We start from the raw sequence: 20,557 nt of genomic DNA, 5'->3' as shown, positions 1-20,557 counted from the left end.
CGAGGATGAGCACGCCCCGAGGATGAGCGTGCCCCCAGGAGGAGCGCGCCCCGAGGAGGAGCGCGCCCCGAGAATGAGCGTGCCCCGAGTTTGAGCGTGCCCCCAGGAGGAGCACGCCCCGAGGATGAGCGTGCCCCCAGAAGGAGCGCGCCCCAAGGAGGAGCACGCCCCGAGAATGAGCGTGCCCCGAGTTTGAGCGTGCCCCCAGGAGGAGCACGCCCCGAGGATGAGCGTGCCCCCAGGAGGAGCGTGCCCCGAGTTTGAGCGTGCCCCCAGGAGGAGCGCGCCCCGAAGATGAGCACGCCCCCAGGAGGAGCATGCCCCGAGGATGAGCGTGCCCCCAGGAGGAGCGTGCCCCCAGGAGGAGCGCGCCCCGAGGATGAGCGTGCCCCCAGGAGGAGCGCGCCCCGAGGAGGAGCGTGCCCCGAGGAGGAGCGTGCCCCCAGGAGGAGCGTGCCTTGAGGATGAGCGTGCCCCGAGGAGGAGCGTGCCTTGAGGATAAGCGTGCCCCGAGGATGAGCGTGCCCCCAGGAGGAGTGCATGCGCAGGTGCAGGTTGGGGGCAGCCAGCCGTGCCTCTGTGGGAGAACGCTCAGCAGGTCAGAGCTACTGGGGCTCAGGACATCAGATTAAAAGTCTCCCATTGGTGTGGTGCTGGCTGAGACTACAGAAAGGGCACTTCATTCCAGTGGCAGACAATAGCCTCCCAGGGAAACACGCTCTGAATGTCCGAGCTCCCACCCACACTCCCTCGCCCCATGGAGTTGAGCTCAGCCAGGCTGGGCAACTGAAACTTAAGAGGGCAGATCCAAACATCAGGGCTGGTGCCAGCAAGCTTGTGGGAGGGGGGTGGACACCTCTTCCCTTCCAGAGCAAGAGCCTCCAAGGGAAGTAAGACGGGTTCTGAAGGCCCCACCTCTGAGCAGCTCTCAAGCTCCTCATGGAACTGAACTCAACAGGGCAGGGCCCCTGGCTGCTGGAAAGGTGGATCGAATGAGTCTCCAGTGGGAGAATAGTGTGAGCTGAGTTTGCCGGAGAGAGAGGAATGGCGCCCCATGATGTAGTCACACAACCCGGCACACGCCTATCTGATTGCCAGACATAAGTCTCTTGGGAAGATGCACTCCAAAAGTGCCCCCTCTGTGTAGCACTCTGATCTCTCTGTAGGACTGAATTCAGCAGGGTGGGACCACAGGGAGTGGAAGGGCAGGCCAAGAGATTCAACGGGGGGAGGAGGGGGGCTGCCATCTATGAGATCGAGATGGGGAAGAATGATCCCCTTTGCAAAGCTACACAGTTCAATCACTGTCTGAGTCTCGGCCAAGAGCTTCTCCAGAAAGAGCACCACAAAGGTCCCGGCTGGTGCAGCCAGCAGACCCTGGGCAGGACCCGAGCACGGCAGAGTGGTGTCACCAGGTTGGAGGACTGGTGGTGCACTCCCCAGGCTGCTGCTCTAACCGCAGGAGTGCTCGTCCCTGGGAAGGTGGCACCTGGTCCCTAGCAGACTCCCTTCTCTCCCAGGCAGACTGAATCCCCACTGATTTTTACCCCCAGACGCATGCGGGCTCCTCTTCCCATCTCTGTTGCTCCGGATTAGGGATCTCTGTGTGGGGTTGAGGCTCCACTCTCTTGTGGGGTGGGAGTTTTGCAGCCAAGGTGTCCTTCCAGCTTCCCGGCTACCACATGCTGGGGGAGGGTTACCCTTTCAGCATCTCCACCCTTCTTATCAGTCTCTATATGGTTAATTCTGTTTTGTCGCGGATGTAATATTTCAGTTCAGCTGACCTTCGGTTGGTTATTCAGGTTGATTGCTCTATAATTTAGGTGTAAATTCAGTTTGGTGCTGGGGGCAGATGATGTAGCTTCCCTTACCCTGCAATCATGTTGGGATCTTGACAACCTCTTATTTAGATATATGTAATCTCTGCGTGCATAGGGCCCTAAGCTCATCTCTCCCCTCTACCAGAGCATACGTTTAGTCCTTACAAACTGAAAAGGAGATGATGCTCAATACTTAATCAATTTATTTATAGCTACATAAAAATAATATGTATAATGAAACTATACTCTAATTCAACTAATTCATTTATGAATGGAAAATCTGAAGTCCTGAGGAATAAAACTGAATTATCCAATGAAATAGAACTGCTAAGAGGTGACAGAGGTAAAAAGGAACCAAGCTCTTCAGACAGTCTACCCAGTTCAGTGAAAACACTAACAATCTGCTTCTCCTCTCCACATGGGTACCACAGGGACCATTATTGAAAATCAAAATGATCATACCGAGCTAAACAACAGAGGATTTTCATATAAATATATCCTAAATAATTTACTCTAATGTGTATTTTATAATAAAATTCAGTGCATTACAAACCCCAAGGTTTACAGTCTTATTCAAGATTATATAGCACATCAAACAAAATGCCTTGCACATTACAGGGGTTCAAGAAACATGTTATTGAACGCTGTCCTTCAACTATCTTTCTAAAATCAGAATACATAGTTTGTTTGGTTTTTAATCAGAAAATAAAAGAAAGTACAGGATACTCTGATGCAGTAAACTCTATTGTATTTTTAAATCTCTAACAAGTGCTGGTTTGACTTCTTTTTGACCCAAGAGTATTAGAAAAGATCTGAAGTTACCAAATTTCCTCCATATCTTTATTACTTAGCTCTAATTTTATTTCATCACAGGCAGACAATCTGGGATAATCTATTTCTACTTTTTGGAATTACCTGCAATTTTCTTTGTGAGCAAAAAACATGGTAAACTTTTATAAACATTTCATGAGTCACAGAGATCTATTTTCTGTTGCATATCTAGTTCTTTGTCTTTCTTGTAAATCAACAAAATTTAAAATACAGAACATAGGAATAATATAATTATCAGCTTGATCTGTCACAGATTTAAGAGAAGTATTCTAAAATGTCTAAACTACTATTGATACCTAATATTTTATTTCTTGCAATTTTCATCATTTGTATTTTAGTGCTATATAATTTGGTTCATATTAATCTATGAGATCAGCATTATGGCTTATTCATCATTTTATTCTGTTCCATTTATTACTTTTTACTTTTAAACTCTGTCAAATTAAACACTATGCCCCCCTCTAGCTTTCAGATATAATTTGCCCAGTATGCCTATTCTTTCATTTTCTATTTCTTTGAATCATTTTATGTGTGTCTCTTGTATACAGTATATAATGAGGCTTTGTGGGGGGGGCACTTCATAGTAAGCCTTCTTTTTGTAAAAGGTAAGTTTATCCCACTTATGTTCATAGTTATAGCAATTATGATTTAACTTGTCATGTAATCTTTTTCTTCCTATTTTGCAATGCTTTCTTGCTTTTTGTTTTCCATGTTTTACTATTTGTTTCTTCTTCTCTCTTCTTACCTCTTCCCATCATCACAGGTAATTGGAAGATATGTAGACTGTTTTTAGTTCTACTACTAGAAGTTATTTCTATTAATTCTTTCAAATGTTTTTTGGACATAAAAGCAATACCTACATATTTTAGCAACTTTGGGAAACATAGAAAATTAATATGTTGCTCAAAACATGATTTATAACAACTTGTTAAAAAATATAAGTTACTGTTCGTTCCCTCCACCAGGAAGAAACAAAAGATAAAAAACAAATTATCCCTTGAAAAAGAGCAAATGTTTATAGCAGTTTACCACCAAATAAAGGAAGGCCTGCATAAAGTTCAACTATGACCAGAAAATGAAAGGCCATTATATATGGAAAACTTATGCTTAAAAACTTAAATCAGTCCAAACTGTTTAAAAAGCTGTATGTAGTCTACTTACAGCTATTAAAACTCCTCCTAACTTGGTAAATAAACAATAGGGACCATTTTATATGTTTCATAATGAGTTAAGTATATGATTCTATAAATGAGCCCCTTGATCTGTACAATACGATATTCTAATCTACATTTACTAACTTTTATTAGACTTTTAATCACTGGACCTTTGCCCATCCCTCTCAGAAGACCACATGCTCTCCATTTAGTGTCCACTCTCTATGATTAGCTACTTTCTCAGGAATGTGGCCTTTAAGTTATTTCAACTAAGTATTCCCATGGTAAACATATAAGCTAGCAGCACATTTTTTATTTATAAATGGGATATGTACTATGTATATTACTAACGTGATATATATTATAAAACAAACAAAATAGAAATTTATATGTATGAAATAAAAACATTAAAATCTATCTATGAAAAAAATCAGGACTCATGATGTTTTCTTCCTTTATCTGAGTGGCTGGGCTTACTCGCTTCACTGTGAAGATCCCTGGATCCCTGAAATTGGGTGCTAATTTTTTTTATTTTTTTTTTGTATTTTTCTGAAGCTGGAAACAGGGAGGCAGTCAGACTCCCGCATGCGCCCGACCGGACCCGGCACGCCCACCAGGGGGCGATGCTCTGCCCATTCGGGGCGTCGCTCTGTTGCGATCAGAGCCACTCGAGCGCCTGGGGCAGAGGCCAAGGACCCTTCCCCAGCACCCGGGCCATCTTTTGCTCCAATGGGGCCTCGGCTGCGGAAAGGGAAGAGAGAGACAGAGAGGAAGGAGAGGGGGAGGGGTGGAGAAGCAGATGGGCGCTTCTCCTGTGTGCCCTGGCCGGGAATCGAACCCAGGACTTCTGCACGCCAGGCCGATGCTCTACCACTGAGCCAACCGGCCAGAGCCTTGGGTGCTAAATTTAATCTACAAATTGGCCAGTTAGCTTGGACTAATTCTTAGATAGCCTGACCAGGCAGCGGTGCAGTGAATAGAGTATCAGACTGGAAGGCAGAGGACCCAGACTCGAAACCATGAGGTCACCAGCTTGAGCGCAGGCTCATCCAGCTTGAGCCCTAAGGTTGCCAGCTTGAGCAAGGGGTCCTTGGCTCAGTTGTAGACACCAATTCCTGCCCCTCATCAAAGCACGTATGAGAAGGAAATCAATGAACAACTAAGGTGCCGCAACAAAGAATTGATGCTTCTCATCTCTCTCTTCTCCTGTCTGTCCCTCTGTCAGTCTCTTTCTCTGTCTCTCTCACTAAAAAAAAAAAAAAAAGAAAAAAGGAAAGAGAAGTTTGCCTTAAAAAATAAGATTGTTAGGACAACACAGTGTCCACATTTTGTTATAAAATTCACTCAATCAATCATCATTTAAAAAAATTGAAGTATATAAGGCAAAATACTTGAAAGATTACATTTCAAACCTATACATTAAAAGAATGATTCTCACCATTCCTCACACCAGAAAAATTTCAAAGATATGGAGTTATTAGTTATTTCCATGTAAATTGTTTAAAGGGTAAAATTGAGAGTAAGTTTAAAAAACTGGCAAGAATGATACTCTTCCAAGATATGATTAGCCATAATATACTACTTATCAAATATTATTAGGGCTTTAGATTTATCAAAAGATTATATCACACGGTGCAGTTTTATGTCAACAGAATGACTCATTCCTATTTTAACCCAACTATCATGGCAAGGAGTTAGTTTTTAACTGCCTCAACATCTAAGCCTTGATTCTCCCAATTTTTTATTTACTTAATTTGTGGTATCACTACTTACCAATTTAGGTTTTACAATTTAGTGCAATAAGGAAAATCAACTGAATTTGCATTATTATATATACTCATGGTAAATTTATTTTATAATTAAAATTGTGATCAGAATATATAGTTTTGAATCGAGTGATCACAGTATTTCTATACTAATTATTACATAATGACAATTCAAGCAGACTGAAAAAGAACATTTTATCAACTAGAAACATACATAAATATAGTCAGACAATCTTCATATTCATTTATAAGACCTTGATAAATAAAATTGCTAAAATGAACTTAATTATATATGTAAAGCATGAAAAAAAAATCAATAAAATAAATACTTGTTGTCATTACTTAAGCTAACCAGGCATAAGGAAAATAGTAAATGGTGAAACCTGGTAAACATTATCACTAAATAAAACTTGTTGAGTATCTACTATATGCAAAGCATTATTCCATGTACCAAGGGGAATCATAAAATAAGTTTTAGACTCCTATCAAGAAGATTACATTCTAGTTGGAGGAGATATATGTATAAACTATAACATAAAGCATTATGTATGGCACATGCACACCAATGAAGGATAGAGGAAGGCAAACAAGACAAAAATAAATCAGGCTGTAGGTAGCAAGAATGGTGCTCTCGCCTGACCAGGCGGTGGCACAGTGGATAGAGCAGGGGTCCCCAAAGTTTTTACACAGGGGGCCAGTTCACTGTCTCTCAGACCATTGGAGGGCTGGACTATAAAAAAAACTATAAACAAATCCCTAGGCACACTGCACATATCTTATTTTAAAGTAAAAAAACAAAACAGGAACAAATACAATATTTAAAATAAAGAACAAGTAAATTTAAATCAACAAACTGACCAGTATTTCAATGGGAACTATGGGCCTGCTTTTGGCTAATGAGATGGTCAATGTCCAAGTCCATATTTGTCACTGCTAGCCATAACAAGTGATATGATGTGCTTCTGGAGCCATGACGCGTGCATCCCCCGTCACCGGAAGTAGTACTGGACATGAGCAACACTGCGCTTTGCAGCACTTTGCTCTCACTGACCACCAATGAAGAGCCCCCTTCCGGAAATACAGCGAGGGCCAGATAAATGGCCTCAGGGGGCTGCATGCAGCCCGTGGGCTGTAGTTTGGGGACCCCTGGGATAGAGCATCGGACTGGAATGCAGAAGACCCAGGTTCCAGAACCCAAGGTCACCAGCTTGAGCACAGGCTCATCTGGTTTGAGCAAAGCTCACCAGCTTGGACCCAAGGTCACTGGCTCAAGCAAGGGGTTACTTGGTCTGCTGAAGGCCTGCGGTCAAGGCACATATAAGAAAGCAATCAATGAACAACTAAAGTGTCCCAACAAAAAACTGATGATTGATGCTCATCTCTCTCCATTCCTGTGTGTCTGTCCCTATCTGTCCCTCTCTCTGACTCTCTCTCATTCTCTCTCTCTCTGTCTCTTTTAAAAAATAAAAATAAAAAGAATGATGCTCTCTACACCAAGGGAAATGTTTAAGGAGGAGTAAGAGTCCTGCCATGCCACGTAGCAGTCCTGTTGCTAATATCTCTTATTTGAATACCTGAGAGTAAAATACAGAATGATTAAATTCAGCAAAATACGACAGTTAAAAATATCACATCTATTTCCAGTGCTATCCTTATTGTGAGCACCAGAAAATGACCGTTCATGGCAGCAGTATGTGGAAAGTGAAAAGGCCTCCTCACTGCACTCATCCACAGGCTGTGCTTCCCCTCTCCCTCACTCATCCACAGGCTGTGCTTCCCCTCTTCCTCACTCATCCACAGGCTGTGCTTCCCCTCTCCCTCACTCATCCACAGGCTGTGCTTTCCCTCTCCCTCCCCTTCCCTGAACAGAAAGCCACAGAGCAGCAGCAGTTGGTAGGCCTGGGGCTCCTCTGAGATACATCCTGAGGACTATACCAATTAATTCTTGTTCTCTAACAGCCAACTAGAAATTCAACTTTAAAGTAATAGTAAAATAGGTTTAAAAATAAGAAGCTGTATTAGTTAACTCTGAATCTGAATATCCAACCAGGTCTTGTTCTAAATAGGCAATAAATGCTTAATACCTAACTTGTCAGAGCAATGTAATATGATGTTAAATTAATGTGTTCCCAACAATTATTTTACTTTAGTGGTTATGATTGAAGATGACTAGTTAGTGAGTTTAGAAATCTGATGTCTTTAGGACAGGGGTCTCAAACTCGCGGCCCGCCGAACAATTTTGTGCAGCCTGCAGACTAATCCACGAAGTTCAAAATATTTTGGATAAAATTAAGTAAGCCTAGGGGCCTACTTGTATTTTTCATTTCTCTAGCATCCTAGCTAGATATTAGCTTACTTAACAGCAGTTGTGATGCGAACTACAGTTTCTGGTCATTTTGTGACACTGAGTAAACTGCATGTACGATTGTGCTTGTTGTACTGATTTTTTTTTGTTTTCAACTGCAGTGAGAAAAGTGTTGCGTTAACAGTTGCCTTTTGTAGACCTAGTGCGGCCCACCGAATGGCTGTGATCTTGCTCTGCAGCCCACAGGATGAGTTGAGTTTGAGACCCCTGCTTTAGGAAGTGGAAAATTAACAGTTAAATAAAATTTCTGCAATTAAAAAGAAAAGTTATTAACTATTGGAAACTTTAAGAACTTTAGCTACAGAGTCATATGAAACAAGCCACCACACCTTCAACACCAACCTTACCAACTGGAAAAGAGGATGCAATATATTTGAGTATCATAATGTATCCATACAGAATATAAACCGACACATATAATAAAAGTGTTCACATTCTTTTCTTGGACATTACACATGCCAGTCTTTTTATCTTATGTTCATAGGATGAAATAGCTAATTTAGTTTGCAAAAGCAAATAAAAATGGTCAGTTGTCTGTGTTTAGCTCTCAATTAATTATTACTAGGCAAAACCTCCCACTAATATTGATTATATAAGCAAGGTACATCTAAACTTAAAGAAAGCATTTAAACAAAAATTTATTTAAACCTTTTGAAAAAAGAGCTATTATTCCTTCAACTATTGTGTAAGGACTATAACTCCATGAAACTTAAATGTTGTTATACCACCACCAAGAATGAACTGCTTCATTCTTTATTCAAAATCCATCATTGATTACAATTGTAAAGACTCCATAAGCCATACAAATTCAGTAAAATGTTTAAGATAACTAAGTACTAATACGAATTTTTCCAGTACTTTACAACATGGAACTCACATGAAATAACTAGTTTGTATAAAAAACATCATATTGACAATGCTAGCCAAGAGTATCAGAACACACATGCAATAATATTTTGTCTTGAATTGAGTTCCTGAAGTGTTTAAAAACTTTTAATCTTTTAACTTTTAACATAGCAAGATCATGTTTATCTCCTAACTTTGTTAACATCCATAATGAAAACAGCTATTGAGATCCATAATGAAAACACACATACATGTATATATGTATATCTTAAATTACTTAGATTTAGAAGAATGTTAAAAAATGTTTTAAAAAATTGCCAATGCGGCCCTTGCCAGTTGGCTCAGCAGTAGAGCGTCGGCCCAGCGTGTGGAAGTCCCGGGTTTGATTCCCGGCCAGGACACACAGGGGAAGCGCCCATCTGCTTCTCCATACTTCCCCCTCTCCTTTCTCGCTCTCTCTCTCTCTATTCCCCTCCTACAGCCAAGGCTCCATTGGAGCAGAGTTGGCCTGGGCACTGAGGATGGCTCCATGGCCTCCACCTCAGGCACTAGAACTGCTCTGATTGCAGTGAAGCAACACCCCAGAGGGGCCAAGCATCGCCCCTAGTGGGCATGCCAGGTGGATCCCAGTCGAACACATGAGGGAGTCTGTCAGCCTCCTGCCTGCTTCTCACTTTGGGGAAAAAATGGCAAAATGGCAATGCTTTTTAGCCACAACGTCAATATCTGGGCATGTCTGATAAATAACAGAAACAGATTTTTAATATTTCATCAAAAAGTAAGATCTTGGGAGATCTAGAACATAAAGGCACAAGGCTCTCAGGCAGTTTGTCAGTGGACTAAGCAATGGACAGGAAGGATGAGACCCTGAGATGTGCTTTTCGTATTAGGAGCACAAGGAACCTTATTAAAGATGCAAGTTCATGGGCCACATTCCCAGAGAGTCTAATTAAGTAGCTAGGGTTGAACCAGGTAGCAACTTACTTTTTTAAAACAAACTAGATTGATTCAGATGCATTACCAGGTATGGGATCCACTGAGGTCTAAAAGCAATGTTTCTCATTTCAAAGTGGAGATGCTGTTAAATATGTGCATTTCTGGGCGCCAAGTTCTTAGCAACAGTGTGAGACTCTGGTAGTGTAACCAAGAAAAACAAATTTTAATAACCATCTCAGGTGACTCTAATGCTACATGCTACTACTACTAAAAGCTCAAAAACCCGTCTCAAAGATGGGAACTAGACCCTTTAGAATTGTAGGTGTTCAAAAATAAAATCCTTTTTGACAATAATCCTGTTTACAGGCAATATAAGTTTGACTACACATCCAAGAAAATGCTCCTGCCAAAAAGTCAACCGGTTCTTTACTATCTGTAACTAGTGGCTAAACTTCTAGGATCTAATAAATATAAGTATCTATCATCTCCTTCAAAAGGTCATGTTCTAAACCTAGTTCCAGCCAGGACAATAAGAACTTTCAAACCTAAACACTGAGCACTCTAGGCAGAAGACTTGGGAACCCTAGAAAAATGATATAACAAGGACAAAGTTCAATACAGCTGCTTTCGGAAAGAGACCCTCCCATCCAAATAGGGCATTCTGCAAGCAAATAAAAGGTAACTACAATAAAACTTACTTCCTGAAGAATATATAAGTCTGAAAAAATATCTGAAGTAGTTCCTAAATAAAATAAAAGTGCCAGAGGAAAATTAAATTAAAAATATGAGAAAAGTAAAAATTTAGATTTTAATAATTTGGTTAAAAACTTTAAACCGAAGGCCCTGGTTGGTTGGCTCAGTGGTAGAGCGTTGGCCCAGCGTGTGGATGTCCTGGGTTCAATTCTCAGTCAAGGCACACAGAAGCAGCACCCATTTGCTTCTCCACCCTTTCCCCTCTCCTTTCTCTCTATCTCCTTTCTCTCTATCTATCTCTTCCTCTCCCACAGCCAAGGCTCCGTTGGAGCAAAGTTGGCCTGGGCGCTGAGGATGGCTCCATGGCCTCTGCCTTAGGCACTAGAATGGCTCCGGTTGTCACAGAGCAACGCCCCAGATGGGCAGAGCATTCCAGGTGGATCCCAGGTGGGTGCATGCGGTAGTCTGTCTCTCTGCCTCTCCTCTTCTCACTTCAAAAAATATAATAAAAAAATAATAATAAAACAGCCCTGGCCGGTTGGCTCAGTGGTAGAGCGTCGGCCTGGCGTGCGGAAGTTCCGGGTTCAATTCCCGGCCAGGGCACACAGGAGAAGCACCCATCTGCTTCTCCACCCCTCCCCCTCTCCTTCCTCTCTGTCTCTTTCTTCCCCTCCTGCAGCCAAGGCTCCATTGGAGCAAAGATGGCCCAGGCGCTGGGGATGGCTCTATGGCCTCTGCCTCAGGCGCTAGAATGGCTCTGGTCACAACAGGGCGATGCCCCAGATGGGCAGAGCATCGCCCCCTGGTGGGCGTGCCAGGTGGATCCCGGTCAGGTGCATGCAGGAGTCTGTCTGACTGCCTCCCCATTTCCAGCTTCAGAAAAATACAAAAAATAATAATAATAATAATAATAAAACAAAAAAATTTTAAACACAAGTCTGAAAATATTGTTAGTTTATTAAACAACCTTATCTTACAAGAAAATCAATGAGTTATTCATGATGTCTAACAACTCATTCACATAATTTCAACCTTCATCATTGAAATAAAAATAAATTCACTGAGAAGAGACTGAATAAGACATGAAATTGCTTTTCTTCAGCTTCACTATATCCTGAAATGATACTGTTCCTAATCTAGATACGGATCAGGAAGAACTCTGAACAAGTAATAGGAAGGGCATTTTCCTGCTATTGGTTCACTGAGGTTCAGCATAAATTTGCTGAAGTTCTATTTTGTTTTTAAAAATTGAATCTACTGGGGTGACAGTGGTTAATAAAATTATATAGCTTTCAGGTGTATAATTCTATAGTACATCATCTGTGTATTGTATTGTGTGTTCACCACCCCAAGTCTCCATCTAAAGTTCTATTTTCTTAGTAGAGAATTGCCTCAGTATTTCTGTAATCAGAGCTACACTTCCTGAAAGCTATGGTATCATTGACAAAGCCTCCCCTTGACCAAATGTTAGGTTCCTCTGGGCTCTTCTCAACTAGGCCCTAACTCTTGAGTGTTCGTGTTTATCTCTGCACTGTCCAACTTTAACAAGAACCTTACTAAATCAGTTTAACCAGAACTCCGCACCCTCAATATCTGATCACCCTTGCTATCTGATCAGGATCTTCAGCCTCCATCATCCCCCCACGTGATGTCTGATCCCCTGGCCTGACTTCAGCAACAATCCCTGTCAGGAATGTCTGGCTAGAATCCCCCCTTATCCCAATGTTTCTCTCCTCTTAGCAATTTTCCATCCACTGACAACACCCCCCACACACACACACACAAACACGCACTCTGCTCCTTGACTACATACAATTCTCCACCTTTCCATGATGTATTCAGAGTTTGAGCCCAATCTCTCTCCTACACTACAAAACCCCATTGTAATGAACCCTTTCATGCTAGTCCTGAAGAAAGTCTGCCTTACAATTCTTTAACAAGTGTCATGACTAATTTGTATCTTAATGTCACTACCAAAATAAATCTTTTAAAAAAGTTAACTGTAAAACTAAGCATAAAACAAATGTAGAAAGGATACTGGTATATCTCTTAGTCAGTGTAATGAACATTGATATTGAACATCTAGTAGAACTGTTACTAGATCCCCGCTTTCCACAGTTGTTATAGTCTCGGGGCACTTCACCCATGATCTTTATGGGTCTTTCTTCCTTGACATATAAAAAGATGAAAAGTTAGCCAGAATACATGGGCCACAGAAAATCAAATGAACTTCAGATAAGAGACAGGAGGGATATTAGATATGAATATGCTACCTAAAATAAAACTAAAGGGCAAAAACTAAAGCCATTTTAGCGTGAGTAGATTCTGAAACACTAATCAACCAGACCTGGAATCCTGCCACAGAAGCAATCTACAAAACATGCAGAAATGACCATATGGCTGCCCTACAGAAATCTGGAAAGGAACCAATCAAGGAGCTGACACGAGAAACAAACATGCTTTTGACCAAATGAGGCCTGACAGAGCCTGTAACTTGAGGTCTGTAAAGAAAAACAATTAAAAAAATGTAGTCAAGCAGGCATTTAGGAATGATTCTTTAAGTTACAGCTCACTCAATTAAATCTGTGTCAAATGACACATAAGTTGAAATAAGACATTTAGAGAAAGGCCTTCAGCCTATTTTCAAAGAAAACCCAAGAGAGTATATTTTTGGATCAAGACTGTAAAGCAAACTTCAGTAAGATGGCCATGAAGCCTGGTGACAAGCACTGTAAGAATACACCACAAATTAAGATGGAGCTCTGACATTTGAAATACATCTACCAAAAATTACATATATGACAGATGAGATCCTAAAGGTTTCGTTTTGTTTTGTTTAAAAAGAGAGAGAGAGGGAGGGAGAGAGGGAGGGAGGGAGAGAGAGAGAGAGGGAGAGAGAGAGAGAGGGAGAGAGAGAAGGACAGACAGGAAGGGAGAAATATCAGCTCATACCTGTGGGACCATTAGTTGTTCATTGATTGTTTTATCATACATGCCTTGAGCAGGGGGGCTCCAGCCAAGCCGGTAACCCCTCACTCGAGCCAGCAACCTTGGGCTCAAGCCAGCGAGCCCATGCTCAAGCTGGCGATCTTGGTTTTTTGAACCTGGGTCCTCAGCTTCAAAGGCCAACACTCTATCCACTGTGCCACCACCTGGTCAGGTGAGATACTAAAAATTTTTAAGTTAATTTTTTTCTGGTTGCAATATGGTAGTTAGGAAGCTCAGCAAAGCTGTAATTACCAGAAGTTTCCATAAGCTTTATGAACTTCTAACCAATTAAATTAATAAAGATTAGAAACATCTAAAACCATTAGCACTAAAGGGCTCAATGTTCAAGAAAGAATCACAAAGTATTAGCAACCATAAAACCACCAAAACAAGAGGATCAAAGATGAAAACAATAGTACAAGCGAAAGGAAAGCAAATATTTCTTACTCAGAATAGCACAAAATTTTGTTTCACAGTACTTAAGTTTCAGTTAAAAAGTAATGGCAGAGTTTAGAAAATATCTTTACCCAAATGAGAATGATTCACTATTACATCCCAATTTAAAAAGAAAAACAAACAAAAAGGCTACAATAATGGCTACATAATAGAAAGATTCTTGATCAGAGTGTAACCACCAATATTACGGATGAAAGTTCTTGATTTTTAAAGTAGGGAATAATTTCCCCAAACTTGTGATTATAACAAGGCATTTTTCCTCAAAGTTTACCTTTTAATGAGAAAAAAGAGAGCTAAGAATAGAAACAAGTTTCTTCTAGTAGAGGGTATTAAAATTTTCAACTGCTTTTATTTGGTATATATGTCCACACACACAAAAATTCACACACTCACACTTACACACAAACACACACCTCTTTGTTCGTCCCCAGTTAAGTTTCACTTCATCATAACCTGTCTCTTAGTTTTTTTTTTTTATTTTAGCATTATGGCAAGTTTCTAATATATATGTAACATTGTTTATCCATTAAATAGAGCAGTAAGTGAATACTCAAGATAGATCCTTACAGAAAAGTTTTGTCAAAATATCCTAAAAGTGGGAAAGATGGTAGCAAAAAAGATTTTATAACTCCCCTTAACAACAGACAGAGTAATAAGGATAGTCAAACCAAAACTCAAGAACACTCTCTCTAACACAAGAATGTCACAAAGTAGCTCCACAAAAATTTCAAATAAAGTGAGTAGGGACAAAGCATCAAAAATTAGTGAGAGGCAGCAGAAGGAAAGTCCCAAGAAAAAAAGAACACCAATCACTAATGGGTAAATGTGAAGGGTGAGTCTGAGAACAGTAGCCAAAATTGGGAGGGAGTTCAACAGGATCCAGCTTTCAAGTGAGTGGAAGAGGACACCAACTGAATAAAGTCTGAAGTACTGTAACAATATGCTAATCTCAAATCTCACAAACCAAAGCTGCTTCCATTACAGAGTCCAACGCTGAGGAGAAATTACTGGGAGTTCAATCCGAACTGAACAGAGCAAGGACAATAAAAGCAAAGAGATAGTTGAGATTAAATCTGGGGAAGGGAGTCAAGGAGGTTAATCACAGAATCAAGAGACTTAAAAAAAAAGTCATATTACAAAAACAACAGAAGTGGGAGAACTGGAGCTCCGAAGCTAGAAAAGGTGTCCTAAATGTTCCCTCCCTCCTAAAGGTATAGGAAAATTCATTTCACTTAAAAAGTGAGCAGCAGAAAAGAATAGCAAATCAATCATACATAATTATATCGCAAAAAGTCACAAGGAATAAAGGCTGTCCCTATGGATAATGAAGGCATACCAGAGCTGGCAAACACGGAGCAAAGTTTCAGAGTGCATCCTCTGGAAGCCTGCAACAAGAACCAGGGAGGAGTCAAAGAATAATTCCTTCAATGAGGAAAGGTGGAGTTTACCACAGGAAAAGGCAATGAGGGGCTTGAAGTCAGAGTTATGTAAACAAAAAGAGATGGAAAGAGGGCCTTCATCTTGCAAGGAGCCAAATCTAAAAGGGCCTCCCTTTTGAAGGGACAAAAATAACCAGGCTCTTTCCACCTTGTGACATCATCTACTGGCATATCAGTAAAAAACAAAGAGTCTTGCCTGACCAGGCGGTGGCGCAGTGGATAGAGCATTGGACTAGGATACAGAGGACCCAGGTTTGAAACCCTGAGGTCGCCAGCTTGAGCGTGGGCTCATCCAGCTTGAGTGCAGGCTCACTGGCTTGAGCGCGGGATCATAGACATGACCCCATGGTTGCTTGAGCCCCCTGGTCAAAGCACATAGGAGAAAGCAATCAATGAACAACTAAGGAGCCTCAACGAAGAACTGATGCTTATCTCTCTCCCTTCCTGTCTGTCCCTCTGTTTCTCTGTCTCTGTCACACACACAAACACAAAAAGAACAAAGAGTCTTAAAATAATTTTCAAGGTCAAGAAAGAATTGATTATGACTGTTAACATTATAGATGAAAGGTCTGATCACTACTCGAAAAAGACAATTTATACTCGGTAAAATAAGATCTTCAGAAATCTGTATTACAACTACAGCTCCTGATTCTGAATAAGAATCTAAAAAAAATGATCAGCTTTATCTCTATTTGAATAAATAGTAATGACTTAATGTGACATAGAAACCACAACAGTATCCCTAACAAGTAAACAGCTCTTCTCATATCTATACTGAAAATCTGTAGGATTCTATATCCAAATATATTTTAACATACAATTTATGAACAAAAGATTCAAACTTAAGTCGAAGCTATAAACACTTTGATTAGGTAATAATAACTATAGGTTAGCTCATAATAACATAATTAATAGGTTAAGGAGTTACTTCCGCGGTTAAATGCAGAGGAGAGTAAGGGGAAAGGTCTAGGAAGAGTGAACTGCTTAACCTCAATAAGATATAACTGCCAGGCAAAGGATAAACAGACACCTGTACTGGAATACGCCGAGGGGCCGCTGATGTGCTTCATGCAAAAGAATCTAATAAAAGAAATCCAACCTATGAGCTGTATTTCCCTCACATTGTGTCCCTAAATCCAGCAATGGTGAACATGGTGACTAGGAAATACACAACTACACTTCTCTAAAATAAACCCAGAATCAAAAGGCTCAACAGAATGGAGGCTTCAGAAATAAGCACAGATGTTTATTCTAGCATTTACTTTCATAAATATTGACACCAAAGAATCAAATATGTAGCTGTGAAGCAGCAGTTTATCCAAAATTGAATGCTTCGTTAAAGACAGAAATGGCCAAAAGCTGCAGGAAACATCCTGAAGGAAAATGTCTTACACAGTGACACCTTTGTGGAGGCCACGGAGGGAAACAGAACACGGTAGAAAACAGTTCTCTATTTGCATACACAGAACACCTTCCACCCCAACAATTCTACAAATATTGTGCATAAAAGGTTGCCAGGAAATGTTTCCAGCAACTAAAAGCAATTTAACAAAAAATAAAATTACTAGTGGCATGACTAAGGGGAAAGGTGTCCTAAAGTCTTTTAGAATAGTATCGCACTTTATTCCTCTAGAACAGCCAGAGAAACTGGCCATTATAATCTTCAGCAAAAAAGAGTTTATTGATATTACTGATTGAACTGTACTGGAGTCAAAATGTCACTGCCCAGAAGCTATAAATGGACTAAAGCCACAAAGTTCCAGGATTTACTGTAATTGACATCTAAGTTAATGTTTTTTTCCTTATATGATAAAAGTGAACAAACATCAGATTAGTTTTGGATACAGCGTGTCTCATTAACAATACCTAGAATGGCTGGGACATTTGAAATAAAAAACTGAACACATCCAGATGTACTTGAAAAATTCAATGTAGGAAGAAAACAAAACCTACCAAGTATGCAAAAAGATAGGTAAATTGGCCCTGGCCGGTTGGCTCAGCGGTAGAGCGTCGGCCTAGCGTGCGGAGGACCCGGGTTCGATTCCCGGCCAGAGCACACAGGAGAAGCGCCCATTTGCTTCTCCACCCCTCCGCCGTGCTTTCCTCTCTGTCTCTCTCTTCCCCTCCCGCAGCCGAGGCTCCACTGGAGCAGGGATGGCCCGGGCGCTGGGGATGGCTCTGTGGCCTCTGCCCCAGGCGCTAGAGTGGCTCTGGTCGCAACATGGCGACGCCCCGGAGGGGCAGAGCATCGCCTGTCTGACTGTCTCTCCCTGTTTCCAGCTTCAGAGAAATGGGAAAAAAAAAAAAAAAAGATAGGTAAATTGGATTTTTCTCTCCTTTCTCTCCCTCTTCACCTGTGATTACAATTTTCTGAACCCTATCACGTAGGGTTAAGATAGAACAAGTACTGAACAATATGTGTTCAAACATTATAAATAAAGCAGTTAATTTATTTTTCATGAAGATGACAAACCACTCACTTATCTCTCTCTCTCCAACTACAGCAGTCCCCACTTATCCACAGGGTCCCTGGGAACGCCTGAAACCACTGTACTGAACCCTACGTATACCAAGCTTTTTGCTGTACATACATACCTGTGATAAACTTTAATGTGCAAATCAGGCACAGTGAGAGATTAATGGTAACTAATAAAATACAAATATCAAAATATTCTGCCAAAGTTTTGATAAAGAAACTCTTATGATGACATGAAATGATAAAATGCCAAATCTATTCCTAAATTTGTGCAACCATCCCTATTTGCTTGGTGGCATTCGTCTCAGGGAATCCCTCACTGTCATCGCACGGAACACACGTTCTGTTCACGCCTTCCACCCACAAATTTAGAGCCTCTTCTACCTTAACTAAGCACTTAACTGCTGTGGCCATACTTTTGTAGTTTGAGGTGTGACAGTAAAACGAGGAAAATTTCTCTTTCCTTCTTCACAATTTCAGAGACCATGCTTACTACAGATTTTAGCAAACTCGGTGATTTTTCTCTTTCCTTTTAAAGTCACAACTTTCACCCTCTCTTTTAAGGAGATCACTTTATGACTTCTCTTTGGCATGTCAGAATTGCCAGCATCACTGCTCTTGTGCTTTGGGGCCATTATTAAGTAAACTAAGGGTTCTCTGAACACAAGCGCCATGATACCATGCCAGTTGATCTGAGAACCAAGATGGCGACTCGCTGACTCCCGGGCAGGGGGCACGTACTGAGTGGATGCACAGGACAAAGATACGACTCGGGGCCTGGGCAGGATGCAGTGGGACAGAGCAAGATTTCATCATGCTACTCTGAGTGACATTCAATTTAAAACTTATGAATTTTTTATTCTGGAATTTTCCATCTTCTATTTTCGGACCACAGTTGGCCATTGGAAACAGTAGAAAGTGAAACTGTGGATATGGGGGAACTACTGTATACTAGCTATTTTACTGTCGTTGGAGCATGAAATAGTAAAGAAAACCCTACCACCATTCACTCATCTGTTTCATTTGTACATAAATGATTAATCGAAGACTGATGTACCCGAGGGTGGGCTCATTCCTAAAACTAAAGCTTTTGTCTTTTTGTTCGTTTGCTTCTCGAACACTTAGTAAAACTACTCAAGAAATACTTGTTAAACTTGTGGATATCGTCTATCTATCCTTTCCAAACATTCAACAACTAGAAGCCACCTGGCATGTATTCTAGACTTCTTTACCAAAGGACACTTTTTTGGAAGAGCCTCAAATAAAATAGATCCATCTTTCTTGTTAATATTCTGTAGGTGAGGCCTATCTAAAACCATTGTGAATAAAATGCAAAACAGTAACAAAAATAACTTGAATTCAGGTCCTACTGCAATCTTATTTTCCACACTTATATAAAAGCGTATGATTTCTATGCTCAGATATTTCATAAATAGGTAATTGAGATTGGTTCATATAACACAGAACTCTTCATATAGTGCATTTCCAAGAAACCTAACATGTTCATAACGAATAATAAGACCATTTAACAAATACACTAAGCTGCTTGTCCTGCCATGCATTCTGGAAGACCAGGAACTTATTTCCACAAGGCTACTTACCATTGATTAAAACAGCTCTGAACTTTTTTGAAAAAGCTCTTTTAAATTTTTAATCAAAGAGTAGTTATATTGCATTTTTAGTTAGACTAAATTGCAAATTATACAAAAATAAATAAATTCCAAGTTCATGCAATCAGCCTGATGAAGTGTCTCTTCCACCGAGGGAAGCACTGACGACAATGCAGCCCACTCGCCAGGGTGACGGATCAGACGAAGGAAGGGTGGGACTCCCGAAGTAAACTCAAAGTGGCTCTCATAGCAGCAGGTAACCACCTTTTCTAAAAAAACTCTGAGGTGGCCTGACCTGTGGTGGCGCAGTGGATAAAGCGTCGACCTGGAAATGCTGAGGTTGCCGGTTCGAAACCCTGGGCTTGCCTGGTCAAGGCACATATGGGAGTTGATGTTTCCTGCTCCTCCCCCCTTCTCTCTCTCTGTCTCTCTCTCCTCTCTCTCCCTCTCTGTCTCTCTCCTCTCTAAAAATGAATAAATAAAAATTAAAAAAAAACAAAACTCTGAGGTATGTGAAGTTGGTAATGTTAGTAGCTACAATTTTTAAAAATTAGTGCCTTATCACAATAAAAGCCCAATGAGTATCTTCATGGCCTTCCACAAGGTCATTCAGAGAGCTCAGACTTCCTTCATCTAGGACCCCACAAGCCCCCTCGGGCCATCACTGGGGTTCTCTGCTAGTCTCCACACATAGGTGGCAGAGGAGGGAGGAGAAAATAAAGCGGATCAAACTAGTGCTTTCTTTGTTTGTGTGACAGAGACAGAGAGAGAGACAGAGACAGAGACAGAGAGGGACAGACAAGAAGGGAGAGAGGTGAGAAGCATTACTTCTTTGTTGAGGCTCCTTAGTTGTTCATCGACTGCTTTCTCATACGTGCTTTGAGGGGGGGGCTACAGCAGAACAAGCGACCTCTTCCTCAAGCCAGCGACCATGGGCTCGTGTCTAGGATCCCATGCTCAAGCCAGTGACCCTGCACTCAAGCTGGTGAGCCTGTGCTCGAGCTGATAAGCCTGTGTGTACACTGGCGACCTTAGGTTTCAAATCTGTGTCCTCTCTGTCCCACTCTGATGCTCTAGCCACTGCACCAACACCTGGTCAGGCCAAACTAGTGCTTTCTTATCGTACAAGGATGGAAATTCTGTATATCATAGCTTTACCTAATTGCAAGGGTAAGAA

At 41.1% G+C, this 20,557-nt stretch overlaps 1 protein-coding gene across 2 annotated transcripts in view; it reads right to left on the bottom strand.

The window, feature by feature from the left end:
* GLCCI1 (glucocorticoid induced 1) overlaps positions 1–20,557 on the bottom strand; it is a 95,786-nt gene that overhangs the window by 57,419 nt on the left and 17,810 nt on the right. The window lies entirely within an intron of this gene.

The sequence above is a fragment of the Saccopteryx bilineata genome, chromosome 7 (genome assembly GCF_036850765.1).
Source record: "Saccopteryx bilineata isolate mSacBil1 chromosome 7, mSacBil1_pri_phased_curated, whole genome shotgun sequence".
NCBI lineage: Eukaryota > Metazoa > Chordata > Mammalia > Chiroptera > Emballonuridae > Saccopteryx > Saccopteryx bilineata.
This window is presented reverse-complemented; position numbering and strand designations above follow the sequence as displayed.